Below are 19,304 nucleotides of genomic sequence, written 5' to 3'. Positions count from 1 at the left end.
TGACAACTGGAAAAACCACAGCCTTGACTAGACTGACCTTTGTTGGCAAAGTAATGTCTCTGCTTTTTAATATGCTATCTAGGTTGGTCATAACTTTCTTTCCAAGGAGTAAGCATCTTTTAATTTCATGGCTGCAAACGCCATCTGCAGTGATTTTGGAGCCCAAAAAAATAAAGTCTGACACTGTTTCCACTGTTTCCCCATCTATTCCCATGAAGTGATGGGACCAGATGCCATGATCTTAGTTTCCTGAATGTTGAGCTTTAAGCCAACTTTTTCACTCTCCTCTTTCACTTTCATCAAGAGGCTCTTTAGTTCCTTCACTTTCTGCCATAAGGGTGGTATCATCTGCATATCTGAGGTGATTGATATTTCTCCCAGCAATCTTGATTCCAGCTTGTGCTTCCTCCAGTTCAGCATTTCTCATGATGTACTCTGCATATAAGTTAAACAAGCAGGGTGACAATATACAGCCTTGACATACTCCTTTTCCTATTTGGAACCAGTCTGTTGTTCCATGTCTAGTTCTAACTGTTGCTTCCTGACCTGCATATAGATTTTTCAAGAGGCAGGTCAGGTGGTCTGGTATCCCCATCTCTTTCAGAATTTTCCAGTTTGTTGTGATCCACAGAGTCAAAGGCTTTGGCATAGTCAATAAAGCAGAAATAGATGTTTTTCTGGAACTCTCTTGCTTTCTCAATGATCCAGTGGATGTTGGCAATTTGATCTCTGGTTCCTCTGCCTTTTCTAAAACCAGTTTGAACATCTGGAGTTCACGGTTTACATATTGCTGAAGCCTGGCTTGGAGAATTTTGAGCATTACTTTACTAGCATGTGAGATGAGTGCAATTGTGTGGTAGTTTGAGCATTCTTTGGGATTGCCTTTCTTTGGGATTGGAATGAGAACTGACCTTTTCCAGTCCTGTGGCCACTGTGTGGGGTAGCTCCTCTCTGCTAGACTTCAGCATTACATAAACCAAGAACTTAAAGATGTCCAAGCTGGATTTGGAAAAGGCAGAGGCACAAGAGGTCAAATTTCCAACATTTGCTGGATCTCAGAGAAAGCAAGGGAATTCCAGAAAAACATCTACCTCTGTTTCATTGATTACACTAAAGCCTTTGACTGTGTGGATCATAATAAACTGTGGAAAGCTCTTAAAGAGACGGGAATACCAGACCATCTTACCTGTCTCACCTGGTGAGATGGCTGTATGGCATCATTGATGCAAAGGATATGAACTTGAGCAAACTCTGGGAGATGGTGAAGGACAGGGAGGCCTGGCGTGCTGCAATCCATGGGGTCACAAAGATTCAGACACAAATGTGTAACTGAAAAAAAACAACAAAATTTATATGTGGAAATCCTAAATGTCAAGGTAATTCTATTAGGAGGTGGAGGAGTCTTTGAAAGATGACCAGGTTCTGAGGGTGGAGCCCTAATGGATGGGTTTAGTGCCCTTATAAAAGAGATCCAGGAAAGATCCCTTCCTCCTTTCACCACATGAGGTAACAGGGAAAAGACGGTGTCTAGGAGGCATACCCCCATAAGACACTGAATCTCCTAGTGTCTTGATCTCGGAGTTCTAGCTTTCAGAACTGTAAGTAATGCATTTTTGCAGTTTATAAGCCATTCTGTGCCCTTTTGTTATAGCAACCCCAGTAGACAATGTTTAACCAAGTATCTGGGCACCCAGCAGCCTGGTCAAGTTGCTGTGTAACATTAACTATCCAAGACAATACGGTCATTTTTGTTGTTATGGCATTGTCTTCTTTCATGTAGCTGAAATCTATGCAAATAAATCAACCACATCAACACTAAACTATAACCAAGTATAAATGGCTAATGTAGATAATGTGTATAATATTTTAAATTTCTTAGGTGAACACACACATCATTCAAAGACTAATCTGCTTGGCTGATGAAATAATTTCAACTACAATTTCAAGGAAATTTGTTCTCATAGAGAAACATCTTGTTTAGGCACCACGGACACGACTGAGTGACTGAACTGAACTGAACTGAACTTAAGAATAATGAGTTGAGTGAAAAGACAGTACATGCAACATAGACCAATGTACAAAAAATAATAGGACCTTCTTGAAGTGCTGGAGTTTTAAGGCATCAGTTGGACAGCAGCTTTTTAAAAAGCTCATTTAAGGCAGAGTTCTTGCCAGCAAAGCACCTTTGACCGTTAGGGGAATTTGTGACGCATCACAGATGGTTTACTAAAAGAGACCCAGAAGAGATTCCTAAAACCTATGAGCAAAGTGACAGGAGCAGAGTACAACTCCCCTAAAGGTTGCCACCATGAACACATAGACCCACAGCCTGGGTAACCTGGGGAGACCTGGGCCTGGGTGTGATCCAGACGCTACTGACCTAGCTCTGCCTCCTCCCATTGTCTCTCCTTCACTCAGGCTGGACTTAGTTCCATAGTTAACAGGGATAGCTACCCTTTCTGTGGAGAATACACTTTCCTGACTCCTGCCTAATTCCTTCTTGTTCTTCTGTCCTAGCTTAGGTGTCATTTCTTCAAAGCAGTTTCCATGATTCCTCAGACAAGATCAGATCTCTCTGATGTATGCTCCAAAAGCATGTGTAGTCCTAACTTGTAGGACTCAACTCTCTTAACTATTTTTCTTACCATATATTTTAATATCTGTATACTAAAATCATGTAAGCTCCTGAAGGGAGGGCTTGCGTTCATTCCATGTTCTCTGCTCTTACTATGGTGCCCAACACATAATAGGATCTCAAATCTAAGATGCATTGATTGTAAGACACAATAATATTTCACCTACCGATAGGAAGAAAAAAAACTTCCAAATAAACTATGACATGATGCTTTTTTAACATCTAGCATTTTTATTCTATATTTAATAGAAGACATTGCTTATCCCCTCCAGAAGGAACTGGCAACCCTCTCCAATATTCTCGCCTGGAGAATCCCATGGACAGAGGAGCCTGGTTGGCTACAGTTCGTGGGGTTGCAAAGAGTCAGACATGACTTAGTGACTGAGCATGCAGTCTTGTGTGGACATAGGTTTGCTTTTTTTAAAATCACATGTCACTCTCATACTTAAAGGAAAATTGGGATAAATTGGTAAATACATTTCCTAATCCTCTTCATATTCAGAATCTCTTCTGATTATTTTATTTTTATTGTGATGAACTATACATCACATAAAATTTAGCATGTACATTTCAGTGGCATTAAATTCATTCCCATTATTGTGAGATTTATTCTTTAACATCTAGTTTAGTTTTTTCCTTCTCTGCCCCATCTCCCACCCTTAAAATATCCTCTGTGCCATCAAGAGCATTGGTGATAACACATCTTAAAAACATGATCTACTATTGTCTTTGAGAATTTCTTGCAGAATCCATACCCATCCCTCAAGAGTTTGTATATACATACCCAGGCCATGACAGCTCCATTATGACTGCTGCTGGGCCAAAGTGATTTTAAGATGCATCCTATTTCTGGGATTGTTGAAAGTGAAAAAGTAAAACAACAAGCATGGAGTTAGCCAAATAAATACTGCAAAGTCTCTAAATGTACATAGGAAGTTCTATGCATGTATATATGTAGGTTGGTAGATAGCAATGAAATTTCATGCTCAATATATCTGTGAAAAATGAGGAAGCCACATCTGATTGGATATAGCCAGCCTTCTTGAGATCTTAGAGATCAAGGCAGGAGAAGTGTACCTTCTTCTTTATCTTGCTTCCTACTTCTGTAGGGCTGGAGGGAGGAGAGGGCTGGAGGGCTCTTCTCCATGGAGGACACTTGGCTCTACATTTCTTTTGAGCTTTGACACTTTTCTTACCAGCCTCCTACCCTCTCATTATAGCACCTGACTGAATGTATACACAGTGACTTAGGATCCTGATTCTGTTGAGGTTTGAGGCCCATAAATTATATCTAGTCAAATCCTTTTATTTTATAGAAGAGGAAATCTGATCTCCATAGGCAACTTGCTCATAGTCACATGTGAAAAATAGACATCAGAGAAAATGGACTAGATACTCCAGTGAAAGGTCATAGGTTAAGTGCCTGGGAAGCCTAAACTCATAATACTTACATTGTTTGAAAACATCTGTTATGGGCTAAATTTTTTCTTCTCAACATTCACATTTTGAAGTCCTAAGCCCTAGTACCTCAGAATGTAACTGTATTTGGAGAAGAGGTCTTTAAAGAGGTAATTATGGTTAAAATGAGGCTGTTAGGTGGGCGCTAGTTTAGTCTGACTGGTATCTTTAGAAGGCAGAGATTAGCACACAAAGAAACAGACATCAGGGATGCAGCAAGAAATGCGATCATCTACAAGCCAAAGAGAGAAGCATCAGAGGAGACATACCCTGTTTACACCTTCATCTTGCACATCCAGCCTCCAAAATAGTGAGAAAAGAAATTCTTGTTTAAACCACCCTGTGTGCAGTATTTTGTTATGCCAGCCCTAGCAAACTAATACATCTTAATGAGGGAAGAGGGGATTCAGAAAGATAATTACAAATGAAGGAGGAGGAGTGCACTTGAAGGTTTTGATAACTTGCAACAAGATTGGGCTATTAGAGAGTGATGTTCAAGAAGTCCCAGGAGGAGGTAAATCCACCATCCAATCACAGCACTCTTCTTCCCCAGGCATCAGGGCACACATGCACCAAAGGCAAGAAGGAAACACTTTGCGGTGAGCATGACTTGATGCTGCATTCCACTGGGGAACTCTGGCTTGCTGGGCTGGGGAACAGAAGGAGGCCTTCTTTCCTTACTGACTTCACACCAGTGTTAGCCTCCAGTTGGTTATGCAGGAGGAATGTACATAGAAGAGAAGAAAATCCCATTCTTAGCAGTTTCATGTTTTTAAATTTATTCTTGAGTATATCTGTGCTGTTTATATTTCCCTATAAAGTAATCAATTTCATCAAAAATTTTTTAATGTATTAGTACGGAATTGTACAGATCTTTCTTTTCTCATAAAAAATTATTTTCTGTATTTCTTATAGACCTTTTCTCATTCCTTGTTTTGGTTGTCTTTTTGTTCCTTTCTCTTCCATACTCTATTTTTTTTTTAAATTTTAAAACATTTTAAATTGAAGGATAATTGCGTTACAATGTTGTGTTGGCACTTTAATCTTCCCTACAATTTATGGCCTCAAAAGAGAATTTTAATTCCTCTACTGAATCTTTAACCACTGTGCTCACATGCTTTCATTGCCTTGTAACCTGTTCAGTTACTGCTGGTTTCTCGTGTCATGGAGGACCTGCTCTTTTCCAAACTTATGCCCTGATTCTTGGGGTAAATCAGTTCCAGACCTTGGCTCTCCTCTGAGTCTTATCATGTTCTATTCCCCTGTCCTGCAGCTTTTCACTTTCTTTTTTTCTAGTTAAAGGATAATTGCTTTACAGAATTTTGTTGTTTTCTGTCAAACCTCACTGTGAATCAGCCATCGGTGTATATATATCCCCTTCTTTTTGAATTTCCCTCCCATCGCCCCCCACCCCCCATCCTACCCTCTAATTTGATACAGGGCCCCTGTTTGAGTTTCCAGCAAATTCCCATTGGCTGTCTATTTTACATATGGTGATGTAAGTTTTCATGTTACTCTTTCCATACATCTCACCCTCTCTTCCCCTCTCCCCATGTCCATAAGTCTATTCTCTATGTCTGTTTCCCCATGGCTGACCTGCAAATAAATTCTTCAGTACCATTTTTCTAGATTCTGCATATACGTATTAGTATACAATATTTACATTTCTCTTTCTGTCTTACTTCACTCTGTATAATAGCTCTAGGTTCATCCACCTCATTAGAACTGACTCAAATGCATTCCTTTTTATGGCTGAGTAATATTCCATTGTGTATAGGTACCATATTTCTTTATCCACTCGTCTGTCAATGGACATCTGAGTTGCTTTCATGTCCTAGCTATTGTAAATAGTGCTGTAATGAACAATAGTATACATGTGTCTCTTTCAATTTTGGTTTCCTCAGGGTGTATATCTAACAGTTGGATTGTTGGGTCATATGGTGGTTTTATTCCTAGTTTTTTAAGAGATCTCCATACCGTCTTTCATAATGGCTATATCAATTTACATTCCCACCAACAGTGCAAGAGTGTTCCTTTTTCTCCACACCCTCTCCAGCATTTATTGTTTGTAGACTTTTTGAAGATGGCCATTCTGACTGGTGTGAGGTGATATTTCATTGTAGTTTTGATTTGCTTTACTCTAATAATGAGTGCTGTTGAGCATCTTTTCATGTGTTTGTTAGCCATCTGTATGTCTTCTTTGGAGAAATGTCTGTTTAGGTCTTTTCCCCACTTTTTGATTGGGTTGTTTGTTTTTCTGGTATCAAGTTGTATGAGCTGCTTGTGTATTTTGGAAATTAATCCTTTGTCAGTTGTTTCATTTGCTATTATTTTCTCCCATTCTGAGGGCTGTCTTTTCACCTTGCTTATAGTTTTCTTTACTGTGCAAAAGGTATTAAGCTTAATCAGTTCCCACTTGTTTACTTTTCTTTTTATTCCCATTATGCTAGGAGATGGGTCACAGAGGATCTTGCTTTGATTTGTCATCAAGTGTTCTGCCAATGCTTTCCTCTAAGAGTTTTATCGTTTCTGGTCTTACATTTAGGTCTTTAATCCTAAATTTTGAGTTTATCTTCGTGTATGGTGTTAGAAAGTGTTCTAATTTCTTTCTTTTACATGTAGCTATCCAGTTTTCCCAGCACCATTTATTGAAGAGGCTATCTTTGCTCCATTGTATACTCTTGCTTCCTTTGTCAAAAATAAGGTACCCATAGGTGCATGGGTTTATTTCTGGGCTTTCTACCTTGTTTCATTGGTCTGTATTTCTCTTTTTGTGCCAGTACCATACTGTCTTGATGACGGTAGTTTTGTAGTATAGTCTGAAGTCAGGAAGGTTGATTCCTTCAGCCCCATTCTTCTTTCTCAAGGCTACTTTGGATATTCAGGGTCTTTTGTGTTTCCAAATGAATTGTGAAAGTTTTTGTTCTAGTTCTGTGAAAAATGTCATTGGTAATTTGATAGGGATCACATTGAATCTGTAGATTGCATTTGGTACTATAGTCACTTTCACAATATTGATTCTTCTTACCCAAGAACAGGCAATATCTCTCCATCTGTTTATGTCGTCTTTGATTTCTTTCATCAGTGCTTGATAATTTTCTGTGTACAGTTCTTTTGTCTCATTAGGTAAGTTTATTCCTAGATATTTTATTCTTTTTGTTGCAATGGTGAATGAGATTGATTCCTTAACTTCTCTTTCTGATTTTACATTGTTAGTATATAGAAATTCAAGTGTTATCTGTGAATTGATTTTTTAATCATGAAACTTTGCTAAATTCCCTCATTAGCTCCAGTAATTTTCTGATAGCATCTTTACGGATTTCTATTTACAGTATCATGTCATCTGCAAACAGTGAGAGCTTTACTTCTTTTCCAATCTGGATTCATTTTATTTCATTTTCTTCTCTTATTGCTGTAGCTAGGACTTCCAAAACTATGCTGAATAATAGTAGTGAAAGTGGACACCCTTGTCTTGCTCCTGATCTTAGGGGGGAATGTTTTCAATTTTTTACCATTCAATTTCACCAGAATAATGTTTGCTGTAGGCTTATCATATATGGCCTTTACTATGTTGAAGTAGGTTCCTTCTTTGCCCATTTTTTGAAGAGTTTTAATCATAAATGGGTGTTGAATTTTGTAAAAGGCTTTTTCTGCATCTCTTGAGGTTATCATATGGTTTTTATCTTTAAATCTGTTAATATGATATATCACATTTATTGATTTGCGTATATTGAAGAATCCTTGCATCCCTGGAATAAACTCAACTTTGATCATGGTGTATGAGCTTTATGATGTGTTGCTGAATTCTGTTTGCTAAAATTTTGTTGAGGAATTTTGCACAATATCAATGGTATTGGCATGTAGTTTTCTTTTCTGTTGTTGTTGTCTTTGTCTGGTTTTGGTATCAGGGTGATGGTGGCCTCTTAGAATGAGTTTGGAAGTGTTCATTCCTCTGCAATTTTTGAAAGAGTTTTAGAAGGACAGGCATTAGCTTTTCTCTAAATATTTGATAGAATTCTCCTGTGAAGCCATCTGTTCCTGGGCTTTTGTTTTTGGGAAGATTTTTGATCATAGCTTCAATTTCAGTGCTTGTAATTGGATCGTTTATAATTTCTATTTCTTCCTGGTTCAGTCTTGGAAATTTGAACTTTTCTAAGAATCTGTCCATTTCTTCCAGGTTATCCATTTTATTGCCATATGGTTGTTCATAATAGTCTTTTATAATCCTTTGTATTTCTGCACTGTCTGTTGTAACCTCTCCTTTTTCACTTCTAATTTATTGATTTGATTCTTCTTTTTTTCTTCATGAGTCTGGCTAAAGTTTTGTCAATTTTGTTTATTTTCTCAAGGAACCAGCTTTTAGTTTTATTAATCTTTACTATTGTTTATTTCATTTCTTTTTCAATTTTTAGGCTCTGACCTTTATGATTTCTTTCCTTCTGCTAATTTTGGGGGGTTTTTTGTTCTTCTTTTTCCAGGTGTTTTAGGTGTAAAGTTAGATTGTCTATTTGATGTTTTTCTTCTTTCTTGAGGTAAGATTGTATTGCTATAAACTTCCCTCTTAGAATATGTTTGCTGCATCCTGTAGGTTTTGAATATTCGTGTTTCCATTGTCATTTTTTTCTAGAAATATTTTTTTTCCCTTTTGATTTCTTCAGTAACCTGTTGGTTGTTTAGAAATGTATTGCTTAATATCCATGTGTTTGTGTTTTTTACAGTTTTTTTTTTTCTTGTAATTGATATCTAGTCTCATAGTGTTGTGGTAGGAGAAGATGCTTGATATGATTTCAATTTTCTTAAATTTACTGAGGTTTGATTTGTGACCCTAGATGAGGTCTATCCTAGAGAATGTTCCATGTGCACTTGAGAAGGAGGTGTATTCTTCTGCATTTGGATGGAATGTCCTGAAAATATCAATGAGGTCCATCTCATCTAATGTATCATTTAAGACTTGTGTTTAGTTATTAATTTTCTGTTTTGATTGTCCATTGGTGTGAGTGGGGTGTTAAAGTCTCCTTCTATTATTGTGTCACTGTCAGTTTCTCCTTTTACGTCTGTCAGTGTTTGTCTTATGTATTGAGGTGCTCCTATGTTAGGTGTATAGATATTTATAATTGTTATGTGCCAGAGCCTGCCGGCAAACGAACTGGTCGAGAATGAAATTACCAGAGTACCTAGGAAAATAAGACTCAGAAAGATGGGGTTGAGAGGGACGGAGTCCACTTGCATCTGACTCCGCCAACTTTATTGAAGAATACCACGCCTATATATACGCTAACAGGAGTTACTAAGAATAGATCGAGGGTTTGCATACGTGCAGAGCTACAGATGTTTTAAATTCCCACACTCAAGATCAGTAAAGCATTAATTACCCTAGCGCCCAACATGATTAAGATCAACAGAACATTAGATAGAAAACAGGCTTCATCAATAGAACATTATCTAGATGGAAAACAGGTTTCGAACATGATGAGTTTATCAGCACCAGAAAAACAGGCAAAAGGTCACCCGTGTGTTTTTTCCCTGAAGGAGACAAATGCCAGTCTATACTTTAACAAGAAGGGGTGGCAGGACAAAGAGAGACCCTTTGTTCTCTCTTAGGGCCGTAAGGGGCCTGTACATTCAGGCCGGCTCCCTGCAGTTATGTCTTCCTCTTGGATTGATCCCTTGATCATTATGTAGTGTCCTTCATTATCTCTTGTGATATTCTTTATTTTAAGGTCTGTTTTGTCTGATATGAGGATTGTTACTCTAGCTTTCTTTTGCTTCCCATTTGCATGGAATATATTTTCCATCCTCTCACTTTCAGTCTGTATGTGTCTTTAGGTCTGAAGTGGGTTTCTTGTAGACAGCATATATATGGGTCTTGTTTTTGTGTCCATCTAGCAAGTCTGTGTTTTTTGGTTGGAGCATTTAATCCATTTACATTTAATGTATTTACTGATATATATGTTCCTATTGCCATTTTCTTAATTTGGGGGGTTTGATTTTGTAGATCTTTTTCTTTTCTTGTATTTCTTGACTATATAAGTGCCTTTAACATTTGTTGTAAAGCTGGTTTGGTGGTACTGAATTCTCTTAACTTTTGTTTGCCTGTAAAGCATTTTATTTCTCCATCAATTTTGAATCAGATACTTGAACCAGATACAGTGATCTTGGTTGTAGATTTTTCCCTTTCAGTACTTTAAATATAGCCTGCCATTTCCTTCTGGCTTTCAGAGTTTCTGCTGAAAGATCAGCTGTTAAGCATACGGGGTTTCCCTTGTATATTACTTGTTGCTTTTCCCTTGCTGCCCTTAATATTCTTTCTTTGTGTTTAATCTTTGTTAGTTTGGTTAGTATGTGTCTTGGCCTATTTCTCCTTGGGTTTATCCTGTATGGGACTCTTTGTGCCTCTTGGATGTGATTGACTATTTCCTTTTCCATGTTGGGGAAATTTTCAACTATAATCTCTTCAAAAATTTTCTTGTACCCTTTCTTTTTCTCTTCTTCTTTTGGGACCCCTATAATTTGAATGTTGGTACATTTGATATTGTCCCAGAGGTCTCTGAGACTATCCTCAATTCTTTTCATTCTTTTTACTTTATTCTGCTCTTCAGAAGTTATTTCCACCATTTTATTTTCCAATTCACTGATTCTTTCTTCTACTTCAGATATTCTGCTATTGATTCCTGCTAGAGTATTTTTAATTTCAGCAATTGTGTTATTTGTCTCTGTATGTTTATTCCATAAGTTTTCTAGGTCTTTGTTAATTGATTTTTTGCATTTTCTCCATTCAGTTTTTGCATTTTCTCCATCCTCCATTTCAAGGTTTTTGATCATCTTTACTATCATTATTTTGATTTTGTTTTTCAGGTGGTCTGTCTGTTTCCTCTTCACTTATTTGGACTTCTGTGTTTCTAGTTTGTTCCTTCATTTGTGCACTATTTCTCTGCCTTTTCGTTTTTGTTTTTGTTTTTGTTTTTTAACTTATTGTGTTTATAGTCTCTTTTTATCAGGCTTCAATGTTGAATTCTTTCTTCCTTTTGGTTTCTACCCTCCTAAGGTTGGTCCAGTGTCTTGTGTAAGCTTCTTATAGGATGAAATTTGTGCTTAGTGTTTTGTTTGTTTGTTTGTTTTCTCTGATGGGCAAACCTGAGTGAGGTGGTAATCCTGTCTACTGATGATTTGGTTTGTATTTTTGTTGTTGTTGTTTTTGTTGTTTAGATGAGGCATCCTGCACAGGGTGCTACTGGTGGTTGGGTGATGCCAGGTTTTGTATTCAAGTGGTTTCCTTTGTGGGAGTTCTCACTATTTGATACTCCCTAGGGTTAGTTCTCTGGTAGTCTTGCATCTTGGAATCAGTGCTCCTACTCCAAAAGCTCAGGCTTGACCTCTGGTGAGGAATGAATATTCCACAAGTCGTTTGTTGTGGCATTAAGTGAGATTAAAACAAATACCCAAAAGTGAGAAACTAAAGATAAACCCCAGATAAATGGAAGTTACAAAATCAGGCAAATGATAATTAAAATAATGGAATATACACATATACACCCATAAGCAAAATCAAAACAGTCCAACAAAAATAAAGTACAGTAGATTGACTGGTGAATAAAGGAAACCAGAAATTATATCTACCAGTTAAGAACAAAATTAACTAAAGCACAAACTGGAAAATAAAACTAAACAAGGTGCCAAGTGGGGAATTAAGCAATGAAAACAAAATTAACAAATATGTTGGGAGGAAAGGAATGAAAGAGAATAGATGTACAAATTAAATAGAGGTAGTTAAAGAAGATTTATATACATTAAAGATTAACTGCAAGGGGAAAAGAGCAGTAGGAAAAGCAAACAAAGGAATAAATATAGGAAATATAATAATATTTATATAATATTAATAAATATGGGAAAAATAATAATAGGTTTAAAAAAATTAAAATTTGAAAGAAAAGAAAATAAATAAATAAAAAAAGGAAAACTCCACAGAACTGCAAAAGCCCAACGTAGAGGCAGAGGTTTATAACAATAAAAAGTGTGACTTAAAAAAAAAAAAAAAAGAAACTCAGAAGTTTAATTAGGTTTCATAGGGCCAGTAAGATTGACAATTGCCACAGCCAGGGGGAAAAAAAAGAAGGAAAAAAAAAGAAAAAGAAAAAATGAAAAAAAAAAATCCAAAAGAATCTACAGAGCAAGTCAAAACATAAGAATAATGTTTTTCTTGAGTCACTGCTGTCAGAGTCCTTTCCCTCGCTGAGAGTCACAGTCCAGCTCACCTCCCTAGGATGTCCTCCAACACTGCTGATCTGTGGACCTGCTGTGGGGGCAGAGAACTACCCTCTTCTGACAGAGAAGTCTGGCAGGCCACAGCCCACTGGGTCGCAAAAAGTTGAAAACGACTGAAGGGACCCTGTGTGCATAGACAAAAGACTTTTTTGCCTGTGGCAGCTCTGCCCCAGGGAGGGTTGAGCATCAGGATGGTACAGCTGCTTGTGACGCGGGGACCATGGCAGCACTGTGCATGGACATGGACCACTTCAGCTGCAGGAGTTAGGGCCCCATCAGAGGCTTTATTTGAACCTCTGGTAGCTGGTGATCAGAAGGCCTCTTTGGCTAGCCTTTCTCTGTAGCTCTGCCCATTCAGGCACTTAGAAGGCTCCCTTGCCTGAGGTCCTTCTCTATTGTTCCGCACATCAGGCACTTAGAGGGGCCCCCCTGGCTGGAGTTCTACTCTGTAGATCCGCATGTCAGGCACTTAAAGGGGCACCCTGGGTGGGGTCCTATTCTGTAGTTCCCAGTGTGATCGGCCAGCCTCTCTATTGTTCAGCTGCTGGTACTGGCCTGTGGAAAGAGAGAGGCTATGGTGATGGCTCCACCCCCTACTTGTAACTCAGCAGTATCACCTTGCTTCCATGGCTGCCCGGCTTTCCTCCCCAGGCACTTCCCCACCACAGTCTCCTCCCTCACATCCCCTCGATCCACCTCTCCACAGTCAATAGCAGCCCTCGCCCTGGGATTGCTCCACAGTCCCTAATCTTCAGCTCCCAACTGCTGTGCCTTTTCAGGGACTTGCATCCCTGTCTGGGGGTATGTATGGCTGTGGCAAGGACTGTCTAATTTTCATTCCCTTTAAGGTGCCACAGGTCAGCTGTTTCACTCTCAGCCTTAAATGTTTCTCGTTTGACTCAGTTGCCCTTTTGGGAACTGGACCCCTGCTTTAGTTGCCCCACCTGCCGAGGGCAGGTCCAGTTCTACTAACACTCCTGTTTTTCCCCCTAGTTCCTTCATCCTACCAACTTTTGCGTGGTTCTATATATTCTTTTCCTCTGGTCAGGTATTCCTGTCCACCCTCAGCTGGTGTTCTGCATGCACTTCTGCGTCTGAAGGTGTATTCCTGATGTATCCGTGGAGAGAAGATGTACTCCACGTGCACCTACTTCTCCACCATCTTGTTCTCTGTCCTGCAGCTTTTCTTCACAGGCTGTATTTTACTAGCTTATGTTTACTCTTCCTTGAAGGAAATGGATCTATACCTGGGTTTTATAATCACATCCAATATATAGGCCAACTTCATCTCACTCACCATGTACCTGAGTGTTTGTTCAATCTTCTCATGTGCATGACAAGAGAACAAACTGTTATACGGTTCCCATTTCCATTTCCGGAGTTTGGCAGCCTTCTGCCTGATGAACCCTGTTGAGGTTTAATCCTGTGACACCCCTCCTCCAGCTCCCTACTCCAAATTCCTTCTGTAAGAATTTGAATCCACAAGCTAGATGAAAAAGAGAACACTCAGAAATTCCCATGACTCTTTCTATGCATGCACTTAAGACCTGTTCCTCCTATTAAGCCTGTTGTTCTCTGAGTGTTTCAACCTCTATACAGAGAATAGGGAGGTATTATAGAAAGAGAGGCAAGATGTCTTGGGGAAGAGAAAACATGAGAATACCATCTTGCTGGCTTCAAAAAATAGAATCCACGCAGATGCAGGATTCATGCTCAGTGTTTAGTTAGGTCATATCCTCTTTCTGAGTGGGACAAGCAGTGAGGGAATAAAAATATACTTTTCCTTCCATTATCTTGCTTTTCAGAAAAACAGGTTTGCTCTCTTTTTCAGAAGCATAATGTGTGTGTGGGGGGGGACATTTTCCAGTCTCATTTCATCATTTTAATTCTAATTTTCAGCGAATGTCTGAGTTTTCTTCTTTTCTCTGACCTCTACGTGGGCAATAACTATTTATGTCTTGCCATTTTACTTATGACAGTGTCTGGAATATCTTAGGTTCCCAATAAGTAATTAATCTAATAAGTGTATACCTGTCACCATTGTTACATTACTGGAGTATTAGGAAAAAAATGTATCAAGGACAATTAGCCAGGGGAAATTTTCAACTAAGCTTTCCTATCTTAATCAGAAATCTCAGGGTCAATTTTATTTCTTCCCCACCTAGTAAGATGGCTAAAATTATAACATAGGCTAATGACTTGACCTGGGAACTTTGATATGCCAGAAATTGTGTTAAGGTCAATCATTCATTCCACATGTACACATTGGAATACACTGTATGTGCCAATTTAGGTTGGTTCTATGCTAGAGTAGAATCCCTTCCAGTCCCATGAGGAATGAGGATTTGGAAGTGGCTATGTAAATATGATTCTTTACTGAATGAGCCACCAGCGCTTCCCAGGTGGCGCAGTGATAAAGAACCTGCCTATCAGTGAAGGAGACACAAGAGACGTGGGTTCAATCCCTGGCTCAAGAAGATACCATGGAATAGGAAATGGCAACCCACTTCAGTATTCTTGCCTGGAAAATTCCATGGACGGAGAGGAGCCTGGCGGGTTATAGTCCATGGGATCACAAAGAGTCAGACACTACTGAGCGACTAAATGTATGTACATACATATGTAAATGTGAAGAGCACAGATTAAGTATACAAATATATTTTATATTAAAATAATTGCAATCAATTTGAGATATGATGGAGTTATATAAAATGTACAGTGAGACACAGAAAGAGTGATATTTAAGTTATGTTTTGGGTCTTAAGAGAACAAAGACTAAGAGTTATGGAGAATGGTGATCTAAAAGAAAGAGCATTTCTGGGGAAGATAGTAAAAGCTGTGGTCTGAAATGGTCAGAGATTTGCATGTAGTTAATTGTGATTGAAATAGGAGGATGGAAAATAACTGGAAGGGTTTTGAAAATTCCGTTACCCACGCATGGGTCACTGATGATAACTTTCACCTAGGATTCATGGACAGTACTAGATTCAGACTGGTGGTAGACCATAAGCCAGAGTGATAATGACTGGGAAAGATTTTTTGGTTTGCCTAATTTGTGCATGCACTGACAAAAGATTCATAAATTCAGTGCAGATATAAATAATTGAATACAGAACACATAAATGAGTGTAAGAGGAAGCATTATCATGTGTAAGAGAAAAAGAATGATAAGCCCCTGTCAAGTCACGGGTGGTTGTTCTTTAAGAATTTGCAACATGCTGAATGGGTGATAAAATTGAAAATGGTCTTACCTTGTTACTGTTTTTTAGTCACTCTCTGCAACTCCATGGACCATAGCCCACCAGGCTCCTCTGTCTGTATAACTTCCCAGGCAAAAATATTGGAGCGAGTTGCCATTTCCTCCTCCAGAGGATCTTCCCCATCCAGGGATCGAACCTGTGTCTCCTGCGGTTCCTGCATCGCAGGTGGATTCTTTACCACTGAGCCACTAGGGAACTCTCTCTAACTATATTCTTAATAGTTATCTCGCTATTGATACCAAGCAGAAATATCTGCTGGGTCCACATGCAGGATATTAAACTTAAAAACCTAGTTGTAATGTTTTTGAGAAGAAAACTGAAGAATGGGCATATCCAGTAAGGCAACTGATATATGATTTTCCTTTAATAAAAAAATTAACATGGTTTTCCTTTAATAAAGATCATATAGACAATACTTTATTTTGAAGAACTGTATATCTTGACAAACATTTAATTCTGTCACTAAGCACTGGTTCTGAATTATTTGATATTTTACAGTTTTGCTCTGTCTCCTGGATCCCCCTGTTCAATTTTGGTTATTAGAGTTACTAGATTTCAGCACTGGGGGCCCTAGACTCTGTCAACTTGTGCTGTTCAATATGGTAGCCATGGAACGTGGTAGTTTTTGAACCTCTGAAATGTGGCAAGTCTTCATTGAGATGAATTGTAAGTGTAAAATGCACATCTGATTTCAAAGACTTCATTTAAAAAAAAGAACATATTTCTGTCATAGTTAAATATATACATATGTATAAATAGCTGATTTCATCTTTTTCTAGTTTTTGATGTGACTAGTAGAAAATTTTAAATAATGTGACTCATATTTCTATTGAATAGTATTGCTTTAGAGTATAGAAAAATTGTCATAGGATTGTGAGTCTAGTGATATAATTTGCTTAGATGTCAGTGAATATGGTGAGCTTTAATTATTCTATTAGCCCAGAACATTCTGATAATACATATCTCCAAATAAGTACCTATTAAATTTGTTTTTTTCTTTCTCGTGAAGCTAAAGTTTTGTTAAGAAAATTTGCTCGTTAAGTCTTTGACCAAATGACTTTTTGTTGACATAACGACAATTTTGGTAACCTAGCTGTCACAGTTACATTTCAGGCAAGGGCAGTAGGCTAACTGATATTTCAAGTCTAGGGAAAGATAAATTTCTGCTTCTGTGATGGAAACGGCTTTGAACTAGAAGTCAGAAGATCCGGATTATGGCCAAAGCTTTCTTGGCCACTTGTAAACAGCTTGCCTATTCTCCAGTAATAAATTATTTTGCTGGGATTAAACAATGTGTTTCCATATATATTTAAAGGGGGAAAATGGTAATAGCAACCCAATTGATCTCCAAGGTTATTGTGGCAAGTTTATGTATAAGATGATAATTACAGTACAAGATGCGCTTAAGTTATAGCCTGCACTTTCATAAGAATTTTGGCCTATAAGAAACTTTGCAGTGTTTTTTAAAGAATAATGGGAACTTCCTTCCCAAAGCCCATAAAGGGCCAGTACAGATTGTAATTGGTTATTATTGTTGTCCATTGCCTTGGGATAAAAGAAGCTGGCAGTTACCCTAAAGCACATATCTAGTGACTAGTTGATCTTGATCCTGGATGAATCAATTTTTAAAAATCCACCCCCTTTAAAATGGAGGTAGAGTGGGGTGAGTTACAGTAAATCTCAGGCCTTTGAAACAATTAAGGAGGGAGACTCAAGTGACTGAAATTTGAGAATCAAGTGTGAGTAGTAGTTGACTATTAACTAATACTGAATTGATTAGCAAATAAAGGGGACTTTTCTCTAAATCTTTAGAGATTTATATTTGTTTATATATGTTTATATATAATGGTGTTTATATCTTAATGGTGTGAACCTTTTATTTCTTTAGTAAAATACCTTATTAATTAACTAGGCTCAGCAAGGAGAAGATAGCCTTTCTTGAATTTTGGCCAAAACTATCAATAAAAGAAAGTATAATCTCGTGTGGTTAAATTGTGCTACTCAAAGGAGCTATTCTAAGCATCAAAATCACATATATTCTTTTGGAAATGTTTTTGACTGTGCTCTTTTCCTTCCTTTCCACATTAAAAAATAATTTAAAAATCAAAATAAGAATATCTCATTCTGCATCATCCTTTAACTGTTTCTTGCCTCCCTAAGATTCTACTTGGCTGAAATACATTTGTAGTTTCTTCAGTGCCTATAGAAAGAGAGGCCAGACTTTTCCAGGATGGGCCTTATATTTATGCTCCAGCTTCACACACTTACTTCTTAGTCTGTATTCATCCTTTGCTACATTTAATCTCATTCTGTTTTGAAGTTATTGTTTTCATGCTTGTTTATATGCTAGTCATTGTGCTAAATGATTTGCATGCATTATTTTGCTTAATCGTCTCCCAAACCTTAATGTCACCATCTCTGAATTGAGAGGATGACTGATGGAAGCCAGCTCCTCTCTCATGCAGAGCTCATCGTTTACTCCATGCTTGTGCTCTGTGACCAATGTACACAGCTTGGAGAACAGGCACTGCCACATAATATTTAGTTTACAGTTTAATCACTTCACTTCACCTGCCCATATACGTTAGCAATAAGTCAAAGAGCTCTCCTCTTAAGCTATCTGTATCATCTTCTATCCAGTGGTGAGTCCCAAACCTTTATGGCACCAGGGATGGGTTTTGTGGAAGATGGTTTTTCAACGGACTGGGAGGAGGGAAAGATTTCAGGATGTTTCAAGTACATTACATTTATTGTGCACTTTCAGTTCAGTTCATTCATTTAGTCATGTCTGACTCTGCAACCCCATGGACTGCAGCACACCAGGCCTCCCTGTCAATCACAAACTCCCAGAGTTTACTCAAACTCATGTCCATTCAGTCGGTGATGCCGTTCAACAATCTCATCCTCTGTCATCCCCTTTTCCTCCTGCCTTTAATCTTTCCCAGCATCAGGGTCTTTTCCAATGAGTCTGTTCTTCAAATCAGGTGGCCAAAGTATTGGAGTTTCAGCTTTAGCATCAGTCCTTTCAGTGAATATTCAGGACTGATTTCCTTTAGGATGGACTGGTTGGATCTCCTTGCAGTCCAAGGGACTCTCAAGAGTCTTCCCCAACACCACAGTTCAAAAGCATCAATTCTTTGGCACTCAGCTTTCTTTATAGCCCAGCTCTTACATCCATACATGACTACGGGAAAAACCATAGCTTTGACTAGACGGACCTTTGTTGGCAAAGTCTCTGCTTTTTAATAAGCTGTCTAGGTTGGTCATAACTTTTCTTCCAAGGGCAAATGTCTTTTAATTTCATGGCTGTAGTCACCATCTGCAGTGATTTTGGAGCCCAAAAATATAAAATCTGTCACTGTTCCTACTGTTTCCCCATCTATTTGCCATGAAGTGATGATGGGACCATTTGCCTTAATCTTAGTTTTCTGAATGTTGAGTTTTAAGCCAATGTTTTCACTCTCCTCTTTCACTTTCATCAAGAGGCTCTTTAGTTCTTCTTCACTTTCTGCCATAAGGGTGGTGTCATCTGCATATCTGAAGTTATTGATATTTATTCTGGCAATCTTGATTCCAGTTTGTGCTTCATACAGCCCAGCATTTCTCATGGCGTACTCTGCATATAAGTTGAATAAGCAAGAAATAAGTTGAATATTCAAGAAAATTAGAGCTACAAGGGAACATTTCAA

Source organism: Cervus elaphus, chromosome 17, assembly GCF_910594005.1.
Source record: "Cervus elaphus chromosome 17, mCerEla1.1, whole genome shotgun sequence".
Lineage (NCBI taxonomy): Eukaryota > Metazoa > Chordata > Mammalia > Artiodactyla > Cervidae > Cervus > Cervus elaphus.
Note: the sequence above shows the minus strand (reverse complement) of the source record.